Source organism: Camellia sinensis, chromosome 12 (genome assembly GCF_055761805.1).
Source record: "Camellia sinensis isolate YWXY chromosome 12, ASM5576180v1, whole genome shotgun sequence".
Classification (NCBI taxonomy): Eukaryota; Viridiplantae; Streptophyta; class Magnoliopsida; order Ericales; family Theaceae; genus Camellia; species Camellia sinensis.
Genome location: NC_138972.1, coordinates 138,023,055 through 138,045,153, shown reverse-complemented (window position 1 = coordinate 138,045,153; position 22,099 = coordinate 138,023,055). Strand labels below are relative to the sequence as shown.

General features: G+C 35.8%; 1 long non-coding RNA gene across 2 annotated transcripts; it reads right to left on the bottom strand.

Moving 5' to 3' along the window:
- Positions 1 to 2,516: 2,516 nt before the first annotated feature.
- Positions 2,517 to 21,190, bottom strand: LOC145804821 (uncharacterized). Of its 2 annotated transcripts, none has more exons than XR_014347316.1 (4): positions 21,042 to 21,190; positions 4,948 to 5,050; positions 3,594 to 3,677; positions 2,517 to 3,101 (listed from the first exon to the last, which is right to left on the bottom strand). It is a non-coding gene; the product is annotated as an uncharacterized LOC145804821 (long non-coding RNA). The 2 variants fall into 2 exon arrangements; XR_014347314.1 differs by having other exon boundaries at positions 4,948 to 5,039.
- Positions 21,191 to 22,099: the final 909 nt, after the last annotated feature.

Genomic DNA, 22,099 nt, shown 5'->3' with positions numbered 1-22,099 from the left:
ATATTATTACACTATTTTATTTTAATATTAAAAATTATTTTTATATTAAACTATTTTTATAAAATTTGGGGCAAAATAGTATTTCTACCTCTAATCTCGTGAGATTAGATATCAATATCACATCTCCCATAAGATTTTTAGTTCTTAAGATCACCAAATAACTTCTCTATTCAATGACGCAAGACACATTCTTTAATTGTATTTGTCATGAAATGCTTTCAATTTAAAGACAAAGGGGGAATCAGAAATTTTGTGTCAACATACACGCATAAAAAATATTGAGTTAATTTTTATACATTAGTAATTGAAAAAAACAAATCTTATACAAGCGTTTGTAAAAGAAGTGTTTTATGAAAAGAAAAATAAATATATCCAATTTTTTTTTTTTAATTTTTGAATTATTAATTAGATCTTAATTAAATCAATTCGAACAATGTTTTAAACTACTTTTTTTATTAATATAATCTAATAAATAGAAAGTTCAAAAAAAGACCCGTAAAATATGAGCCTTAAATTTACACCTCATAACATGAACTATTGGATCTCAATTTTTGATTTGCTTATAAATCAATCAACTATTACCCAACCCCCCAACTAAGATCATCTCATTATACAAGCAGTCCCACAATTTTGTCATAATTACGCCAAATTATGACAAAAGATACATAGACAAAATATATTTCAATGTAAAGAAAATGACAACATTAATTTTTATCCATATAACTACGGAATTATTGATGAAAAGAGGCTAAGTGTTATGTGAATTAAAAACCTTAAGGGAGTTTAATATAATTATATCAAAACTATGTAACCTATTATATTTTTTTCAAATTTCAAGGGATGTCAATGTAATTTACCCTTATGAAATACAGAGTTAATAAAGTGATTTTCATAAATTTAAGGAATCATTCATTATACATACATTCTACAAATAGTCATAATATGTAGAAATAATAATAAATTTTTAAAAACATACCCAAAACATTTATAATAATAACTATTGTTTTAAATAATAATTAAAAAAAAAAAGACTAAATAAATGCTACAGGCTTCAATGGAGCAAGCAGTGGCCCATCTGAAGCTGGGTAGAGAATGTATGAAAATATATTTGGGCCCACTTAAAGCCTTACCAAATGGCTAGCCATTGGGCTTCAAATATTTTTCCCATTTTTTTAGATATTTATACTTGAATTTTGTTTGGACATGTATATAAATCTAAAAAATACACCTATCTATATTATACTATTATTAAAAGGAAACTCTTTATCATTTTATTTTTATTTCTCTTAAATGCCCCAACTGCTATAGTTATAGACTTTAAAATATTTTAAGACTCTGTTTGGATCAAGAATTCAGGTAGTACTTTGAAAGGAGAGAGGCAAAAAATAGGTGAACATTTCACCAATCTTTTCTCTTTTTCCTTTTCAAATCCCTACAAATTCATGATTTAAATACAGCATAAGGGTATAAGAGAACATTTCATTCAAGACAATAGTTACATAATCACCATTTCCTTTTTCCTCTCCTTATTTCTAATTTTCCTCCATCAGTGGTGCTACATGCATCAATTAGTATATCAACTAGTACACCAACATATGTTATGACATTATTATTGACTCATTATACAAATTACAAATACCAAAGACCTCTTAAATTATGTCATATCATCAATTGATATACTAATTGGTATCTTAATTGGTGCATATAGCATTAGCAATCCCCCTATTTTAACTCCCATTAACCTCTTTACCTAAAATAAATTTCTTTTCTTTGTCATCTATGTCTGTTTTAAGATAAACGAATTTTAGGTGCTCAAATTAAGTAATATATTCTCTTAATCCACATATTACATTAACTATTAAAACTTTTACTTTATACAGTTGGAAAGCCAGTGTTGCAAACCCTTCTTTTTGCTAATTTTTGCTAATTTTTGAATTTTTAACTTTTTTACACTAGTGGATGGGGAAAAGGGGGTACTGCTTACTGCTGCCCCCTTTTGGGAGGTCTTTCTGAGTATTTTTTTTGATAATCTGAACTGTTGTAAAATTCGTCAAGAATATTATTCATATAAAAAATCAAATTAATCAGATATTCATAACATTGTGATTAGATCCCAATTGTTTTTAAAAATTTATAAAAGTTATGTTAACCGTTAATTTTTATAGAAACAAATGTACTTTAGTTATAGGGTTACAGATATCCAATCAACTTGATTTTTTGTATTGTTGATCTACTCGATGAACCCTACAATATGAACGGTTCAAATCATCAAAAAATACTTGAAAAAACCTCTCCCAAGAGGCACAACAATAACTACTGTGGATGTATAAAGCAATCTTTGGTTTACGTGGTTCTCTTTGTTTGATGCCTTTTTAAATAAAATTTTATTTACTTATCAAAAACAAAATTGCATTAAAGTTTTTACATCATGCAATGAGCTCAAAGGAGGGGAAGGTTTGACATGGAAAGGTATAAGTTCCACCACTTAATTTCTGTCAAGTATAAGAGATAATATATGTCATCGATTTTTGGTTATTATTTTATATCTTTGTCTACATAAATACTCTACATTGGTTCCATATTTAGAAATAATCGCCAAGAAAAAATAGTGACAACAATAATATCCTAACATGTATTCCGATAATATAAAACGGTGAAAAAATCAATTGATATATAATATAGTCTTCTATGCGAAATTGTAATTAACGGACAAAAATTATTCGGTACCTTATGCGATAATGTCATCCATACCATTAATTGATGTTGTCGAATGCCCTTTACATACTCAGATTCTCTGTCATTCTTTCTTTGCAATGATCTTGTTATGATTTTTACCATAACAAGACACATCAGCACACAAAAAATAAAAAATAAAAAATTTACAATTCACATTTAAATTTAAAACATAATAAAATTCAAATGTACGATTGTTTTATTTTACACTACACTTCAAAACGACCTCATTTTCCTTCATGTGTAAACACATATCGTCGAATTATCACAACAAAATCACTACAGACAAAAATATGGCAGAAAATCCAGATCCTGGTCCCTAATTCGCCCTCTGCAGCATTGTCGCAGCGCACCACAAATAACTTCTCCTAAATGAAACCCTTAACAAGTGTGAAAACTCGACATTTGGGATCTTATCTTAGAAGCTAGTTTTGCTAAGGAAATGTTAACTTTTACAGCTTGCAAATGCTGTGTTGATTATAAAAGCATTATTAAATTTAAATTTCAACAACGACCCTCCACGTACTAATCTTTTTTATCACTATTTAATTTTCATCTCCAAAGTGTGAACACAACTTTAAATAATCAATCTTTACAAGCCTCCTATCAACAAAAAAGTACTACATTTATTTGTGTGACAATTTTAAATTATTAAGCATAAAGTGTGAACACAACTTTGAATAATCATTTCCATGATATTCCTCGTATTGCTAAGCCATTAATATAAAATTCATGACCGAACAACAACACTAATCTTTCAGAATTTGATTTGGAACTTTTCAGTGTGAACACTACTTTTAGGTATTACCAAATTTGATTATAATATAATTTATTAGACATATATATAATCAGCAGCTTACCTTCTTTACTTGTTAATTAATGCTTTGTTTCCTTGCAGCAAGAGGTGTGAGATTCCAAATCTTTTGTGCTTTTTCCTTCATGATCTGCACAGAAAAAGAAAAAATTCACCATAGACTTTTGTGTTTGGATAATGGACAGAAAAAGGAAATAGAATTATTTACAGATACTTATTTTTTATAAAAAATATACAAAAAAAAAAAAAAAAAACTTTTTTTTATTTGTCTTCTCATTTTATTAACCTAACAAAAAAGATGGGGAAAAACTACTTATGGGGCAAGAGACTCATGCCAATTTTTTTTATGCAAAGATGTATAAATAGAAGTATAGCATGTTTGAAGTCCCAGTATTAACTAGTTGTGCATCACTTAGATGTTCCTTTTGTTTCCCTGCAGTCCTCCCACTGAACATGCATCAAGTATGCACAGCATTGTATATTGAGTTAAGAACTGTTACTATACAGTATACACACCGTAAAAAAGTCTATACAATATGCACATAAAGCTTCAGCTACATGGCTGATAATTTCTACCAATTTAAGTCATAACTAAGTCTAAATTCGTTCGTAACTCAAACACTACAAAGTCTCGTAACCAAAACTAATTTCTTTATAAACAAAATATCATAAAGCCTCACAATAAGTTCATCACAAATTATCATAACAACTCATAATAAGATCACAAAACTTGATAACTAAAATATGAAGTACACACTTTTTAAGAGATGTGAACCAAAGAGTTTTCCTATTGAGTTTGAGGATTACTCAAACTCACTTCCACATGTTGGGGGATGGTTCATTAAATGACTAAAATCTGTTAACTCATCTATAGTAAATATGTGTGTGTGTGTGTGTGTGTGTAAATTTAAGTAACACAACATAGCATATATGCATGTATATCTACTAGAATTTTAAAAGAAGACTAACGCTATACATAAATAGATTACTTATCATATTTTCATACTACTAAACACAGATAAAATGGAGTCCACATTAACGGTAGAAAATGTATTTTACAGGAAACTTTTTCTAGAAAATGTTTTCCTTAGAAAACATTTTTCTACATTTGGTTGCGACTTCACACTCGTGTGCTTGAGATTGTATTAGTGGTGGAGGTGGTGGTTTTGGTGGTGGAGGGTGGAGGTGGCAATGGTAATGTGATGGCATTGGTAAAACTTCACTCCAGGAAACGTTTTCCACCTTTGAAAAATGAAAAACTTTTTTACGCCCAAATAAGCTTGTTTTCCATTGACTTTTGTTTTTCGTCACACCAATAGCCAAAAAATGTGAAAAACATTTTCCAAACAATATTTTCTACCAAAACAAATAGACTAATAAATACACATGTAAACCATTACCTTCATGTCTAGTGGTACGAAAACCTAATAAGTAATCTGTTTATGTATATGTATGTGAGATGGTGGTAGACTCAGATAAACCTGCCTCAGAACTGCATGAAAACTGTGGCCAAGTTAGGTTTATGATACTGAAACAGAACCCAATGCAAAATGACTTTGGTGGATAAATTGGCCTCAAACCTCCACCACCACAAATGAAATAGTATTATAATTTACACTGCCAAGTACATTACATAAACTAATCATATCCAGAAAAAACACTATAATATAAACTGAGCAGATTTACCATTTTCAGCGTTTGCATCACATTTCTTTAACACACAACAGACAAATCTTAGCAAGATGAACCATAACAACTACATCAATATAGTTTTTTTTTTTTTTAACCATACTGATATCCTTGCAACAAACACCATATCCAGAAAATAATGGTGGATGAAGATGAGGTGAGAAAACCAAAAAAAATTCATCCAGTGACATTATTTTCCAAACTAAAATTTCCACAAAGCATATACAAACTTCTCATTCTCAAGGTCACTCTATTTCCAATATTATTCGCATGTTTAAGAGTGAAACCAAGTACTATGTAACAAAAACAAGAATGCTAGCATATATAATCAATCCACCTACTATCCCCACCTGGCTGATCTGGCCATGGCAATAATGAAATTCAGGATTTAATCCCCCCATTTCTTAAACAAAAGTAACGGAGATCGAAAAGTTATTGGACGACAATAAATTGAAGAATATACAAATCTTCGTATAATTAGAAATTATGGTTTTTAATAGGATTTTATTTCTTTATTAGTTAGCTTCCTATTCCTTTTGGTTTCATAGTTAGTGCTTATGCCTATGGCTTTTATGTAATGGTTTAGATACTAGACTGGACTTTTGATATGAATATTGATTTGGGATTGGTTCTCTGGTCTCCCATCTTTTTTTTCTTTTTTTGATTGGCACTGGGATATCCAAATCAAAACCCAACTAATCTCCAAGGGTGCACAAGCCGTTGGCAAGGAGTTTCCTGCAAGTGCACTATGGTTAATTTAAGGGTTTTCTCCTAGTCCGATGGTCCCAAGGAATTGTTAGCACCTAAGAAGTTTCGATCCTGAACCTTGGAGAGAGCACACCCCCAAGATCCAAGGCCTTGCCACCAACACCTTTTGATGCTACATCACAACGTTGTTATGATCTCAGTAACTAGTGGTGAATGTTCGGAAAAAACAAAAAATAAAGAAATAAAAAGAGTAACTAGTGAGTAAAGCTATAGCCTATAAAATACAAAACCATTCTGGAAATGATACGTAAAGGTTTTACATGAATCACTAAAACGGGGTGGCATACATAATCGTGCAATTCAAAACAATCAATTCACAAATAAAGATCTATCACACATTTTATCCATGCACAAACTCACCATACCTTCTGTGAAAAAACTATGTACCCCAAAAATGTTATAGCGATCCTAGTTTTGACCCGACTCTTGTGGTATCCCGAACTTGGGTTTAATGATTTCATATTGTTGATTACCTCTTTCTCCCCTTGTACCTCCTTGAAATTGGCTTTAAGGTTGTCGTGGTTGTGTTTGGGCAGGTTGGTCGCTTGTTTTTCAAACCTTGTGCTATCCAGAATTTGGTCCTTCGCTCGAGCGGCACTTCCTGCGCTCGAGCGGGCTTTGCAAACACTCAGTACTTTTGCAAATTTGCAAAATTACTGGGAGAGTGATTTCTATGTTCGAGCGGCGTTTCCTACGCTCGAGCGGGTGGGCACTCGAGCGGTCTTTCTTGCGCTCGAGCATTGGTCTGTTGTCTACAAAACTGTTGGATGTGTGTTTTCCACGCTCGAGTGTCACTTCTTGCGCTCGAGCAGTGAATGTCTTGTCGATTGTGTCTTGGCGCTCGAACGGAACAACTTATTGTGTCTGACGCTCAAGCGTCAACTCTTCCGCTCGGGCAGACTGTATGTATATCAGATCGTGAAAATGACTTTTTACATCACTTTTTCAGATATTTTCTCCCTAAAACCTAAAGTTGAGACTCTCTCTCTCCAAAACACTCTTTCTCTCTACATTTTCACATAGTTTTAGTGATTTCTTCACCCTAATCCCTTTGATAAAAAGTTAGACCATCTCAAGATCTCCATTTTGATCCGAATAGAGTTGGATTTCGGCATCTTTGAATTTTCACTCTTGCTTAGCTCGTCTTCTCTCTTTGAGGTAGGGATTTTCTACACTTTCATAGGATTTTTAGCTTAGCTATTTGTCATTGTGTAACAATAGTGGGATTTAAGAGTAGTTTGAACAAATCTAGGGTTTGGGGATGAAATAAAAAGAGAGGTTTTCGGTGAATGTGAAATAAGTGGATATAGAGTTTGAATATGAGGTTATATTGTGTCAAAATTGTTGATTTTGGTACTTAGGGTTGATATTTGGGAAATGGGAAGTTTTGCCCTAATTGGATTAAATTGTTATTTTGTATGAATAATTGAAATTGATAATGGTAATGTAAATTGGATGATTATTGATGTAAATGGTGGAGTTGGACACGTGTTGTCTCTCACCCATAGAAATTTGAATAACGTATCTGTTGAGAAAATTTTATATCTGTTTAGAAATATCTGTATTATAAATTGCATGAAGATTAGGTAAATTGAAACTAATCTATTGTTGGTTGTCATTGAATATGACTATGATTTATATACATTGTATATGTATGATAATTTGGGAGGAGAAAGTAGATGTACTCTATTGTTTGGGAGGAGATAGGAGATGGACTCTATTAAAATTAAGTTGGCCGGAGTGTTCAGGGTGAAAGTTCCGAAATCTTGTGTCCACATGGGTGCCGATCCCGCAGACGAAATTTTCATAAAATGGCAGATTTGAAGTGTTTGTGTAATAGTGCATTAAACTGGAAAGCCACTGAGTTGTAATCTCAGTTGGGTTATTGAAAATGATAAAATTGACTCATGAATTGAGAATACTGAATGAACTTGAAATGAATTGAAATAAAATGAATTGAGATATAAACCTTGGCGTCTTTCGGTTATATAAATGATGGAGATTTTGTCACCGGCATTGTATATACACATTGTACTTATATCTTCGTTAAATCTCATATACTGTGTTAGATTATTTCTACTAGACTTTGGCTCACCCTATTTGGGAAAAACCATTTTCAGGTGCGGGTAACCTGCCTCTACCAGGGCAATAGCTTTGAGGGATTTTGGGAGCAAGAGCTTCCTTTTTTTTTTTTCTTTTTTTTTTTTCCTGTTATATTCTTTGTATAGCCAAGGGCTTAAATTGTATTGAGCTCACTTTTGTGTAACCAAGTAATGACTCGGAAAGATGTAAGCCTGTAAGGCATATGACTGTTTATTTAGTTTCAATTCCTTCATCACTGCAACGCATGCTGTAGATTCAGGATGAACATTTGTAAATGTATAATGCATGTGTTAACTTTTGTAAACGAACTCAGATGAATGAAAGTACCTTACATCTGTTATCCTTCTGCTTATGAGTTGGATTAATGGTATTATTTCGGGGGCGTGACAAATATACTCCAAAAATGAAGTGTATGATGTAGATTCAAACTTGGTGCAATGTAGACCATGCCTAGAATAAATCAAGTATGCACATTTCAATTTTGGGGTACTTTTTTGTCCCCACATGTAAACTATCATAAAACGCTTGACAAACTTGCAAGTTTGCAACCCCTCTAGTGTTTTACCATTAATTGCTGCATAAAGGGGACAAGGTAGAGAACGATCCACATAGGAACACCCCCACAAAGGCTTCTCTGGACTTTGCACGCTAGCTAAATACTAAACATTTCATAATTGACAGGCATGTAAGCTGCCCTACAGTTACAGTACATGGACATAACTATGAATATACTAATGTTATTATATAATTATTGTCAAAATTAGAATGAAATTTATGCACAAGCTCTCTCAAGATTCCAAAACAAAGAGCCAAAAGTAAAGTAAAAACACACCCAAGTGTCTGTTCTCAACGTGCCAATGACCCATAGGATGGATCTTGTATCAAAGTTTTGATTGTTTATATAATAATAGTAATAAAAGTCACCCATAGTATCTGTTGTTCTAATAGTCCGGGGTTAGCTTACCTCACTTCCTTTCGTGAATGAAAGCTACACTCTCTCTTCCCTCATCTGACATTAGTCTCTAAGTTGCTTGTGTGAGCTTCACCTATATTCACTACGTCAGCTTGTTAGTCCTCAAAACCCATGATATTCCCCCAACATGTGGGTCTTCTATACTGAATCTCGAAATCTTTAGAATGAATTATCAATAATACTATATAGAAAAGTACATCTATGGACCACAATCATTCTAAGTGTGACCCACATCCCACCAACTTTAAATTTACACCATCCACCTCATTTTTGGGATAGATTTCAGGGCACAAATTCATGGTACATAGCATTTGCTGTGAAGTATTGCCAAAGCATCAAAAGATGCACTTGACTGACAACAATATTTTCCATTGTTCCTGTACTAGAGAATTTAATTCTGAAGCTAGTTGTTATATGCAGTATGCACAAAAGTTCAACACCAATTTGTGTTTTATTGATCTTGTTGAGTACTGTTAGAAGTAGTCTTTGTAGTTAAAAGCATTTTGTATGTAGTCAGAATTTTCAAATGAACATAATTAGGCCTTTACATGTTAGTGAAGAATGTGCATTGGTCATCATACCACTACTCTTGAGAATTGAAGAGAGTACACATAGGTGGTAAAAGATGACCTTTCTCATTAAAAAACATGTCATTTCACTGTTTTTCTTTTTTCACCTTGTACATGGATCCACGCAACAAATGTAATGTATATTAGTGATGCACAAAAGTGTGTATGGAATGAACATAAATAACAATAACAACCACAAACAGCTTGATCTAGAGAAACATTCTATGTAATTTATTAAATAATTCACCAACAATAATGATAGGATGACCATATACTCTTACCATGTTGTGTTTACCACCTTATATGTTGATGAATACTATATTGGTTTAATGGGTCATGAGAGGTGGGACTCATTAAAGCAATATATTATTGACACATAGGGTGGTAAACACAACATGATAAGAATACATGGTCATCCTAGCATTATTGATTCACCAATATGCATCAATATGCAAGACTCACTATATTCAAAAAAATAATAGAATCTATTATACCACATGACAAGCCACATGAGAGGTGAAAAGGTTCGGTGAAATACTCCTAAAATGATATATAGCATCCCTCTTCTCATGACTTTATTTGTTTAATAATACTATAATGACCACAATTTTTTACCATATTAGGTTTTACCATCTCATGTGTTACAACTTCATTGCAAACAAACATCTCATCTATTACAGCTGCATTGCAAACATACATGAGTGATGGAAGTATGTTTCCAATGCAGTTGTGAAACGTGAGGTGGAAAACAAAATGTGAAAAGAAATTTGTGGTCAGTCTAGAATTATTGATATTTGTTTTTTGTATTCTTTGTGAGGCGATTACCTGATGTTCATGTACTCGCGAAGGTATGCCTAACTTTCTACATCACATCTCCACATCTGAAAACCATCAAGTGTTTTTTGGGTGCAAACTAAAGAACTGCTCCATGTTTCCCAAAGAACAGGTCTTCTTACTTCTAATCAGCTTTTGGCATTCCTTATAAAGCAAGAAATGCATCCGCTGCCGCCATCCATCAAAAACTGATAACCAGTACACTCTCTCTCTCTATTTCTCTCTCTATACATTATTAAGTTCAACATGGTCCATATTTGTAGCTGATTGTTATACAACATTTCATCTAATTTTCATCAATAATAAGTTTTGGGCACTTTATAAGATGTATGTTTGGATCTGGCAGAGTAAACCAGAGACAAAACCCTAGGATAATTCAATAAGAAGAGATGGGAAGAGGAAAAATTGTCATCAGAAGAATTGATAATTCAACGAGCAGGCAAGTGACTTTCTCAAAGCGCAGAAATGGATTGCTTAAGAAAGCCAAGGAACTATCAATTCTTTGTGATGTCGAAGTTGGAGTGATTGTCATCTCCAGTACTGGGAGGCTCTATGAATTTGCAAGCCCTAGGTCTCTCTCTCTCTCTCTCTAAAATTCTGCATCTTGGAGACTGATATCCCATTATTTATGTTGTTCCTAAATGCTTGTATCTATTTGTTCTATGTTTTTGTTTTGATTGTTTTCTGGTTTAACAGGAAGTTCAATACTTCACAGATTTAGGATTTAAATCTACTGTTTGCCTTACAATGGACTAACATCTACTGTAAGTTGTGAATTGTGATGATCTAGTGAAAGTCTAATCACTACTGTAAACTTTTTGAAAGATCATAGTCAAACATGCACCTGAATGCCAATAGAAATAGAAAACTATCTAGTTTAAGGTTATGCTAAATGAAAATTTTATCAAACAATAAAAGTTGACCATGGAAACATTGCTTAGGGTTTAGCAGATTAGTGATGCATATTTTATGATAAGTTTAAAATTGTATAAAATAGGCTAAGGTCTGTAGAAATTTGATGAGTTATGCTTCTAGGTGATGAGAATTTCCATTGAATAGTGAAAAGGAATGCAATGGCAATGCAATAGATGCTGTAAACAGTTCAGAGTTTTCTTACTATCACTAGTACCCTTATTTGGATGACTAGTGACCCTCTCACATCATGTGTGTGCAAAACAAAGTAGAGGGTGAGGTGGCTTAGGGAGACTGGAAAACTAGACTATTTTGAGATGTAAGTCTTCTAATAGTCTTTTCCCAAATAGTTACTAATGGGTACAGTTTAAACAATATTGAAACTATCTTTTTGGATAATTTTGGTATAAGATTTAACATTACATAGCTTCATTTTTGCGTCCACACCAATAAAGGTATTCACTTAATAATATAGCACATAGATAATATGCTATTTTATGTATTTTACACTCCAATAACAAGCATAGGAGGAAAAGGAAAATTTATTAAACTATTAGAATCAGTTGGCATTAGATCTCTTCTTTCACTATCATTATCCAATAACTTCCTTCACAATAAAAATTCATGCATAAAAAGGAGAAAATATTCAGAAATTATAATGATATTTCACGAAGAAAAAGAAAAAGAACGTCAAGCTCAAGCCTACATTAGGGAAAAAAGAAGCCATCTTGATTTTCTTTTCTTTTTTTTATCAGCAAAAAGGAAACTTTATTGATAACGACAACATACATTCATATGAGATTACATCAATAAAGGAGGGAAGTGCATGAAGCTCAATCATGAGCTAGCACAACTATAAAGGTTGGAGAGGAACCAACACAAGCCAAGGAGAGAAAATAAGAAAAAAGAAAAAATAAAGAGGTGCTGCTGCTGTTGCACCTTCTAACCCAGACACCAAAAACACCCCAGACACTGCTACAATGCACAATACTGCTGCGCCTTCTTGATCTTCTAATTAAGCAATATTGACCTAAATATTGGTGAAACAGGCAGCTCACAGCAGAAAATCACTGTCAAGACATACTATAAAGGAGAATACTAAACTTCATTGGTTAATTCCTTCAAGATGCTCCTAACCCTCAAGTCAATTAGAGATTTCTTCAATGCAATTCAGCCAATAAACCAAGCACTTTTTTCCTTAAAAATTTTAGTATACTTAAATAACAATAAATTCAAACTTATGTTAACCCAATTATTATTAACTGACCTAGGCTTTGACATTCAAATTTTGTTAGTGAATTTCTCCTTGCTGCAAATAGATATAATAGGATAACCTGAACATGCAATCTTCAGATGTCACACACATAAACAAACAAACAAGCAAGTAACATATTATGTAGTGTGGATCTATGTACCAACACACTCATGGACATTAAGCAAGTAAAGAAATATATATAGAGAGAGAGAGACATAATTTAATGTTTATAACTGTTCCCTTCTCATTTATTTTCTTTTTTATTACCCTTTGAACTCTTTTGCACCACCAAGTGTCTCTAGACGAAAGCCTACTTCCTTCAATTCTCCAAAAACTCATTTTGCTACTTTTTTAACTCAACTAGACATCACACACCACATAATGTTAGTTTCCTCATTTGAAATCCATTGTCTTTCCTTGATCATCCTATTTTCAAAGAGTACTAAATTTTCATTTTTCAAGCTCCATACCTAGTTCCCCTTCTATTTTTAATTCATATTATATCTCCTAATACATATATCTAATACCGTTAATTTATATTGCGAAATTAAGTTCTCATTACTATTATTTACAATCTCATACATTTCCTCTACCAACCTTTATAGAAAGAAAATATATATATATATATATTTTACTAACATTTTGTTCTACTTTTGAATGTTACTGAATTATCTATCCCTCGTTGTAAAACAAATGCTTGCTATTACACAGTACACAATTATATGCCATTACAAATTATATGATTGCGTATGTATTACCTCCATCATTTCTCATTCTTTTTTTTTTTGATCAGCGAAAAACGGAACTTTATTAATGAAGACCGAAAAAAGAAATACATCAATAAAGAAGAGAGGGAAGGGGAGTGCAAAGAGCATCATAGCGATACAAAACAATCCCAACTAGGTTGGCACTGCTGAGAACGCCCAATCAAATGCTAGCACACCGCCTAAAGAAGGAAAGTTGGTGAGAGACCAACGGCAAACAACAACCCAAACCAACAAAACCAACCAAACCTAAGACATGCCAAATCCAAATCAAAATAAAACCAGCACTAAAGCCCTCTGCTGGAGCATCCAGACAGCAGACCACACACACTGATAAAAAGCAAAACCATCAGTCAGGCAAGGAGATCAGCAGGCACCATTATTCTTACAGCAGCTACCAGCAGAGAATGGAGAAACTACCATCATATGACCATCATACAGCAGCTACCATCATATGACCCTCAGTAGGCCTCTGTACTGTCCTCACAGACCAGAACCTAGCTGATACATACCACTCTGCAACCAATCTGCATACATACCAAAACCATAACAGCTAACCAGCAGAGAGTGCAAGATTAACAACCAATCTGCATACATACCAATCTGCTTCATGCCCATCTGCTGCCAAACACACTACTACCAATTCAGCAGAGAATGATCTAGCAAGCCATAACAGCTACCCAGCAGAGAATGGACATAACCTCACAGCAATGCAAGACTATTAAACAGAGCAGGACACAGCAGCAGACCAAGGCAAATTCTAGAGCACCAACAGCCAACCAACCAAACAACACTTTTACACTCAACCTCCATTTCTAATGCAGAACTGCACCTGTGGCAGGTTAAAGACCAAATCATTAATAGAAAGCTCCACCTGAGTTGGTGAGGCTTTGAGCCACATAGCTACACGAACCTTCACTATTTCACACAGGTCTTCCAAGTTTGGTTGAGAGCCATTAAAGATGCAATCATTTCGATGCTTCCATGTAGACCAGAGAACAGCCAGAGGAAGAACCTTCCAAATTTTCTTTTCCAACTTCTTCAATCTACAACCATCCCACCAATTCAACAGTCCATTCACTGAACCTGGTAGCACCCATTGCATACCCCACCATCGGACAATGTTGGACCAAAGCAACCAAACGAAAGGACAGTACAATAGAATATGTTCCACAGTTTCAATCTCATTGTGACAGAAGACACAGTCCAGATTTACATTCCCTGTTAGAATACCAATTCTATGAAGGAAACTCGAAGTTTTAATCTTCCCCAGCCAAGCCATCCACCCAAAACATTGAACTTTTGGAGGAGCGAAATTATTCCAGATTGAAGCAGTCACTGGTAATATAGGTCCCAGCTGTGATTCACTCCAACGGTATATTGAGGAAACAGAGAAAATGTTAGATGGGTCTGCACCCCATATGAGCTCATCAGCTCTGGAATTGCTCAAAGTTGGTGCAGAATTCAGCAAATGCAAAAGTCTGTTAGCTTCTTCCTCCTCCCATGCCAACAGAGGTCTTCTGAAGTCCATGTTCCAGCCACCATTCTCTTCCCTTTTTTCGAAGAACACCCTTGCCACACCATTTTTATCATTAGATAAGGAAAAGAGCCTTGGGAATTCCTCCATTAGGCATACATTACGCACCCACTTGTCTCTCCAAAATCGAACTCTCCTCCCATCCCCCAGAACAATCTGAGCATTAGAAATATAAAATTGGTGCAGCTCTGGATTGGACATTACAGCTTGAATAATATCCGACCAAATCTTGGATTCTCTACCAATTAACTGTGGTATCCATCTTCCATCCAATGACACATATTTGGAGCAGATCACTTCCTTCCAAAGGGATTTATTCTCTACACCAAATCTCCACCACCATTTCAGCAAGAGGCATTGATTGAAACTTTTTATCCTCCTCAACCCTAACCCACCTAATTTCTTATTTTTAGAAACTACCTCCCACCGGACCATATGTATTTTCCTTCTAAGATCGGATCCACCCCAAAGAAATGCAGATTGTATTCTCTCAATTTCCTTTGCCACTCCAGCAGGGATGCTAAACAGTGAAAGATAATAGATGGGCAGATTAGACATAACCGATTTAATGAGAGTTAAGCGCCCAGCAAAAGATAACAACCTTCTCTTCCATGTGGACAATTTTTGTTTGAACTTATCAAGAACAGGTTTCCAAGTGCTCCTCCTGCTGGGATTAGCCCCCAAAGGAAGCCCCAAGTATTTTAGAGGCAATTTATGATGGCAACAATTTAAGGAAGAAGCAAACTCCTGCATCAAACCCTCATCTACCCCAATCCCACAGATAACACTCTTGTGATAATTAATTCTCAGACCTGATACAATCTCAAAGCATCTTAGAATTCTTTTAATGTTGCCCACCTCCTCTTTAACCGCATTACAGAACAAAATCGTATCATCCGCAAATTGCAAGTGCGTGATTCTTAACCCACTAGAGCCCACCACAGCCCCTTGAATTAGGCCCAGCTGCCGAGCTCTGCTCAACAAAATATTAAGACCTTCTGCTACAATGTTAAATAGGAATGGTGACAATGGGTCACCTTGCCTCAGGCCTCTTTGTGGGCAAAACTCAGATGTTGGTGACCCGTTCACCAAAACGGATATCTTAGCTGAGGAGATACAAGTTTTCATCCATTGTACCCAACGCGTTCCAAATCCAAACTTTGCTAACATGTCGAATAAAAACTCCCAATTAATAGAGTCATAAGCCTTTTCAAAATCCAATTTAAGCACCAAGCCTTTTCTATTAGATCTTTTCCAACCATCCACTATTTCATTGGCTATCAATATACCATCTAATATATTTCTTCCCCCCAAAAAAGCTGACTGAGCTTCGCCAATAATCTTGGGCATTACCTGCTTCATCCTGTTCGCTAGCACTTTAGCAACAATTTTATACAAGGAGCCAATCAAGCTTATAGGCCTATAATCATTCAAACCCGAAGGGCTTAAAACTTTGGGGATCAGAGCTATAAACGAGCTATTTAGCCCACAGACGAGCTTTGCATTCTGATGAAAATCGCTCATAAATTTTAGCACATCAACCCTCACAATTTTCCAACACTTTTTGAAAAATGCCAAATTAAACCCATCAGGGCCGGGTGCCTTATTACCATCACAACACTTGATAACATTTTTAATCTCCTGCTCTGTAAACTCTGCCTCCAATTGTGCCACAGCTTGAGCACCCCCTATGTTCTTGAAAGGGCCAGCCAATTTGGGACGGACCTTCCAATTTTCTGAAAAAAGCTTCATAAAATGAATCTTAACGGCCTCCCTAATTGCCAAAGGCTCCTCTAACATTGAACCATTTACAGCAATTGAACACAAAGAGTTTCTACTATTTCTGCTACATGCCATAATATGGAAGAACCTTGTATTTTTATCCCCTTTAGATGCCCAATTTATTCGAGATTTTTGTAGCCAAATCCACTCCAACATTTTACGTAACCTCCACACTTCACCCCGCACTTCCTTTCTTCTATACAGTTCTGAATCAAGTAATGGTCTGTCCTCAGCTACCAAATCAAGAGCATGAGCCTCATCTTCTACACTTTTCAATTTTGATTCAATCTTACCAAACACCGCAACATTCCACTGTTTGAGGACCTGTTTCAGTGCTTTAAACTTCATAAGACATTTAAACCCTGCCCATCCATCCACAGCAGATTCCGACCAACTATGTTGAACACAAGATAAAAATTTGGGATGTAGAAGCCAGGCATTGAGGAACCTAAAAGGCTTCGGGCCCCAATCCCTATCATCCTCCATCAAAATAATAGGGCAATGATCGGACAGAAATCTAGGAAGCCCCCATAGTTTGAAGGAAAAATTCTGCACCCACTCATAGTTGAGAAGGAATCGATCAATTCTGCTCCATTTCTCTCTAACTTGAGAATTGCACCAAGTAAACTTCCTCCCTAACATAGGAATGTCTATCAACTCGAGTTGTGCAATCATATTATTAAAGTCCCTCATCCCACGATCCCTTCTCGAACACCCTATTCTTTCGGAGATGTTCTTAATTTCATTGAAGTCACCCCCCATACACCATGGCCCCAAGAAATTGGATTTCAACCTCACTAACACATCCCAAGTCTCTTTTCTTTTAGCCACATCGTTAGAACCATAGACATTAATAATTACACAATCAAAACTGGAAAATAATGTACCTGATAGAAGGATGAAATTTTGGGTACTGCAACAATCCTTCAGGAAGAACACCTCAGGGTTCCAAATACAAAGTAGCCCTCCAGCTTGACCAATCGCGTCTACTGCCATGAAATCAAATTGATCCCCAGGCCACATAGACCTAACCAAGGTAGAATCAACTACTGCCTTCTTGGTTTCTTGTAATAACACAATATCCACTTTTCTCTCTGCAAGACTCTTCTTTATTTGCCTCCTCTTTTCAGGCCTTCCAATTCCCCTCACATTCCATGATAGTATCTTCATAAGCATATGAAATCCCTCTACCCAGCCAATCGTTTTAATCTAACTCGCATCCCCTTCACCCGGCCTTGCTCTTTGTTGGTCTTGAGCTTCAAGATCATGCAATTTACTAAGCACCTCCTCTTCTTTGCCTTCACACTCAAGGCCGAGGGCTTTGCCAATTTGAATTGAAGCTTCCGCCTCCGTCAATAATCTTCTTCCACTACTATTTCCGCTTGCCATTGATAGTGAGATGGCCGCTACCGCCGACCTAAACACTGCTCCTTTCCTCAAATTCAAAGAAGATGCCCCCAATCCCGTGGAGACATCAAATTTCCTTTTCATTTGCTGCTTCTGAAACTGTTTTGTTGAAGCTGGAAGTCCTTTTCCTTTCAGTTTTTCCTTCTTTGCTGGACATACGGGTGCTGTTTCATTATGGACTAAAAAACTCTTAGGACCAACAGTATTACGGATAGCACACTGCTCATGCCCTTCAGGAGAAGTAAATGGGTCTTGAAAATTAGACTTGCCAAGGTGAACTAGCCCCTCAGTTCTTTGGGCCGACCCAACCAACCCACCTGCCATTTGGGCCCCATCAAGAGCCACTTCAAGGTGAATACCCAGCCTATTACTTCCAGACCCACTTAAACTTCTAATGAACCCAGGAGTATATACGTCACCATCTACCCTACGCCTGACACTGTCATCGCACTGCTTGCAGCTCATCCCTACCTCTGCCAATTGATTTACGCGTGCGCCACCTTCCGTTGACATTTCCTTCATCATATCAGTTTCAGCTACCCCTGAGACATCTCTCAGTCTATCCTCCCCGTCCAGTTCAGCTGCAGGAATAGGTGATACAATAGTACCCACTCCAGCCACATCACCCCGTAAATCTGACTTGTTGCCCAGCTGGACCTCCACATCACCCCGTAGTTCTGACTGCTTGTCCATCTGGACCACCACATCATCATCTTCTTCCTCATACCTGCTGCTTTTGTCCGTGATCTGGGCCTCTGCACTTGCCTCTGAAAATGACCCCACTCCATTCTTCCATTTATTGGATTGGCATACACATTGATCCTGCAAAGTTTTAGAAGCTATAATTTGTTCCTCACACACCCGCACAGGATATAGTGTACCTTTGCACTCCAGATTAATGGTATGATTAATAGTATCCATACTAGTCGTGGCTATCCTCACTTTACCACAGTGGAGGGAGTTGAGCCGAAGGGTATCATCATCTATAGCATCCACTGTACCCCAGATCTTGCCAATGCTGCTGAATGTAGAGAAACTCCACAGATTTAGTGGAACTCCATAACAACTTAGCCAAACATGTCGTTCTTGTTCAAGCACCAGCCCCTGCCGCCATACCTGAGCTGATTCACACCATGCGTTAAGCCACTCTTGCATTTCCTGAAATTTGACGTTCATATCTTCAACTGAGGTGAAGGTTAGAACCATATCTCTTCCCCCACCCAGTCTCACCTTAACATCCCCAAAGCCTTGCCTTACTATTTCCGCCTTAAACTCAACCACTGATAAGGATGGTTTTAATCTTACTACTACGCTTTCGTACAACCAACCATTACCTTCCTCAACAACGTGAATAGTCCGGGTAGCAGCAGTTTGGATACCTCTTCCTCTCACAACCTCAGCAAAGGACCTGGTCCTTTGATATCCAGCAGTAACCGTGAGACTGTCATTTATTGCCATTCTTGTCTGTGGTGCTTGTCTCGACCTGGGCTTCGGACCAACCACCTTTTCAAACTCCGCCATTTTGACCTTCAATTCTCTGTCATCACACCAAAGCCCATGTGCTTTTTGTACTGCCATGTCCGCTGCTACAGAGCAATTGTATCGTACAAAGCCAAAGCGAGATCGTGTCATCTTTCTTCGCTTGCTTGGGATAAAAGCATCCATGACTACCCCATAGTTAGAGAAGATATTGTATAACCCTCTAGTCCCCATAGCTTCTGGAATATTATCCACAAAAACAGAGTATATGGCTGCATCTGCCCTGCTGCTCCACACTCCCCTGCCACCATGACGACGGACCACTGGTTGCCATCCACCTCCATCATTCCCATGACCATGCTGTTTGCCTTCTCGGGACATTTTTCCACATGAGAGATACCTAGTTGCTAATACTTATCATTTCTCATTCTAATCTTTGATCCATTATGGCTGTGTTTGGTTAGAGGATTTGATGAGGGAAATGGAAAGGGAAAGAAAATGGAAAGAAAATGAGAAAGAATTGATAGGATTCGAATTCCAAGCTATGTTTGGTCGAGTTGGGAAATGGAGAAAGAAAGGAGCCAAAAAACACAAAGAGTGCCTTTCTTTTCCATTGTGTTTTCCACTATAACCAAACAAAGAGTGGGATTGCATTTCCTTTTCCCTTTCCATTTCTCACACCAAATCCTCCAACCAAACATAGCCTATATCCATCCCTTTTTTCCCATTACTGTTCCGATATTCCAAATACCCAAGCACATCCTATACTCTTTGACTAACTTCTTTACCTGCACTTGGCTATTAAAGTGTAGGAACTGTTGCCTACTTCTCACTGCATCTTGGCTCTAACATACTGCAACTCTAGCCCTCCCTATTTGCCGAGAGAAAGAGAGAGAGAATGAAAAATGAAAGAAAAAAATTAACTTAAATACATCGATGAGCTCGAGTCAATAGCCATTAAATTCAGATTTACATCCTTTCCTCCCCAGTGACAATCTTGATAGAAGGAACTCTTGCTCAGGCTTATGTTGTTTAAAACATAAAAGCAGGTAATTCTTCAGTAGATTGTACAGTTTACACTATGAAAGTAACCAATATTTTTTGTTGTTTTTCCAGCAGAGAAAAATCAATATTATTTTGAATGACCATCTTACAAGCGCAACACATTTCTTTGCTTTACTTTTTATTTCTTTCAGGGAAAAAAACCAAACTCATTGTTCAATAGTTTTTTCCTTGCATGCACAAATGCCACACAACTATGATCTAGTAATAAGAAATGTAAGCAATTTAAAAACAAAAAATGTTGAGATCTTTCTGTCTATTACTAATGACCTCTTCATATGATATGATGCAATGAAGTTCTTGCATTATAAGTTCATAAGTAAATATTGACAAACTGAGCAGCTAATGTTCTGACTTTACCTTATCAGCATGAGATCAATATTTGAACGATACAACAATGAGCAGGAGAATCATCAGCTTTTGAGTCCTACTTCAGAAGCCAAGGTATTCTTTCATGAGCAACTCACCTATTACCCTGCAAGCTTTCCTGCATTAGTATAGGATATTCAATTAGGTTTTGTTTTTGAATATATTGATTTAAAAGCTAAAATTTTTTGACAGACAGTTCTAATTTTATAGAACTCTTACCATCCAATGGATAGTCACACTTAACAGAAAATGAAACTCATACTAGAATCACTTAAAGCTATAAATTACATCAAATTGATACATGTTTTCCTCTTTTTCTATTTTGATGGGAGAAAGTGTTAGGGAATCCATAACATCTAACCAAGATGGGTGAAGTGAAAACACATAAATGAACAAATGCACAAGAAAGATACATCACATGCACACACGAAGAACACAAGATTTACACAGTTCACCCCAATCTAGGGCTACCTTCACACTTACAATTTTCACTATGATCAGAAAGGTTACAAGAGATTACAAGAAATAGTTGTCTTCCCTCAACTGCAATACATAGAAAATTAGGGGAACAGGTCACAAGTGTGGAAAGGCATGAGTGGTTAGTGTTCAGTACTTATCAACTAAGAAGCACGGAACACTACTAATAAGGTCACGGACACACACTCCTCAAACATATGTCCGATACTCTTTTTCAATGTCCATAATGTCCGATACTCTTTTTCATTGTCCATAATTAAAAATTTTAAAAAAAAAAATCTTAATTTCAGACACGTACCCAACATTCATTTTGCTTTCCATTACTTCTTAGCCATGTCTATCACTAGAAAATAAATATGAGACCAACACTTCTTGGGAATTTTCTAACACATGATTTTCAAAATTTGAGAATTTGACATAAATATTTTATACCTTTAAAAAAAATGTATAGTCATTAAGAATATATCCTATAGAAGTTTCACATAAAATCAAATGAAAAATCAAAAAGATACATACATGTATTAGTAGATCACGTAGGAAGATATGAGAAATGTTGCAATTATATATGTTTG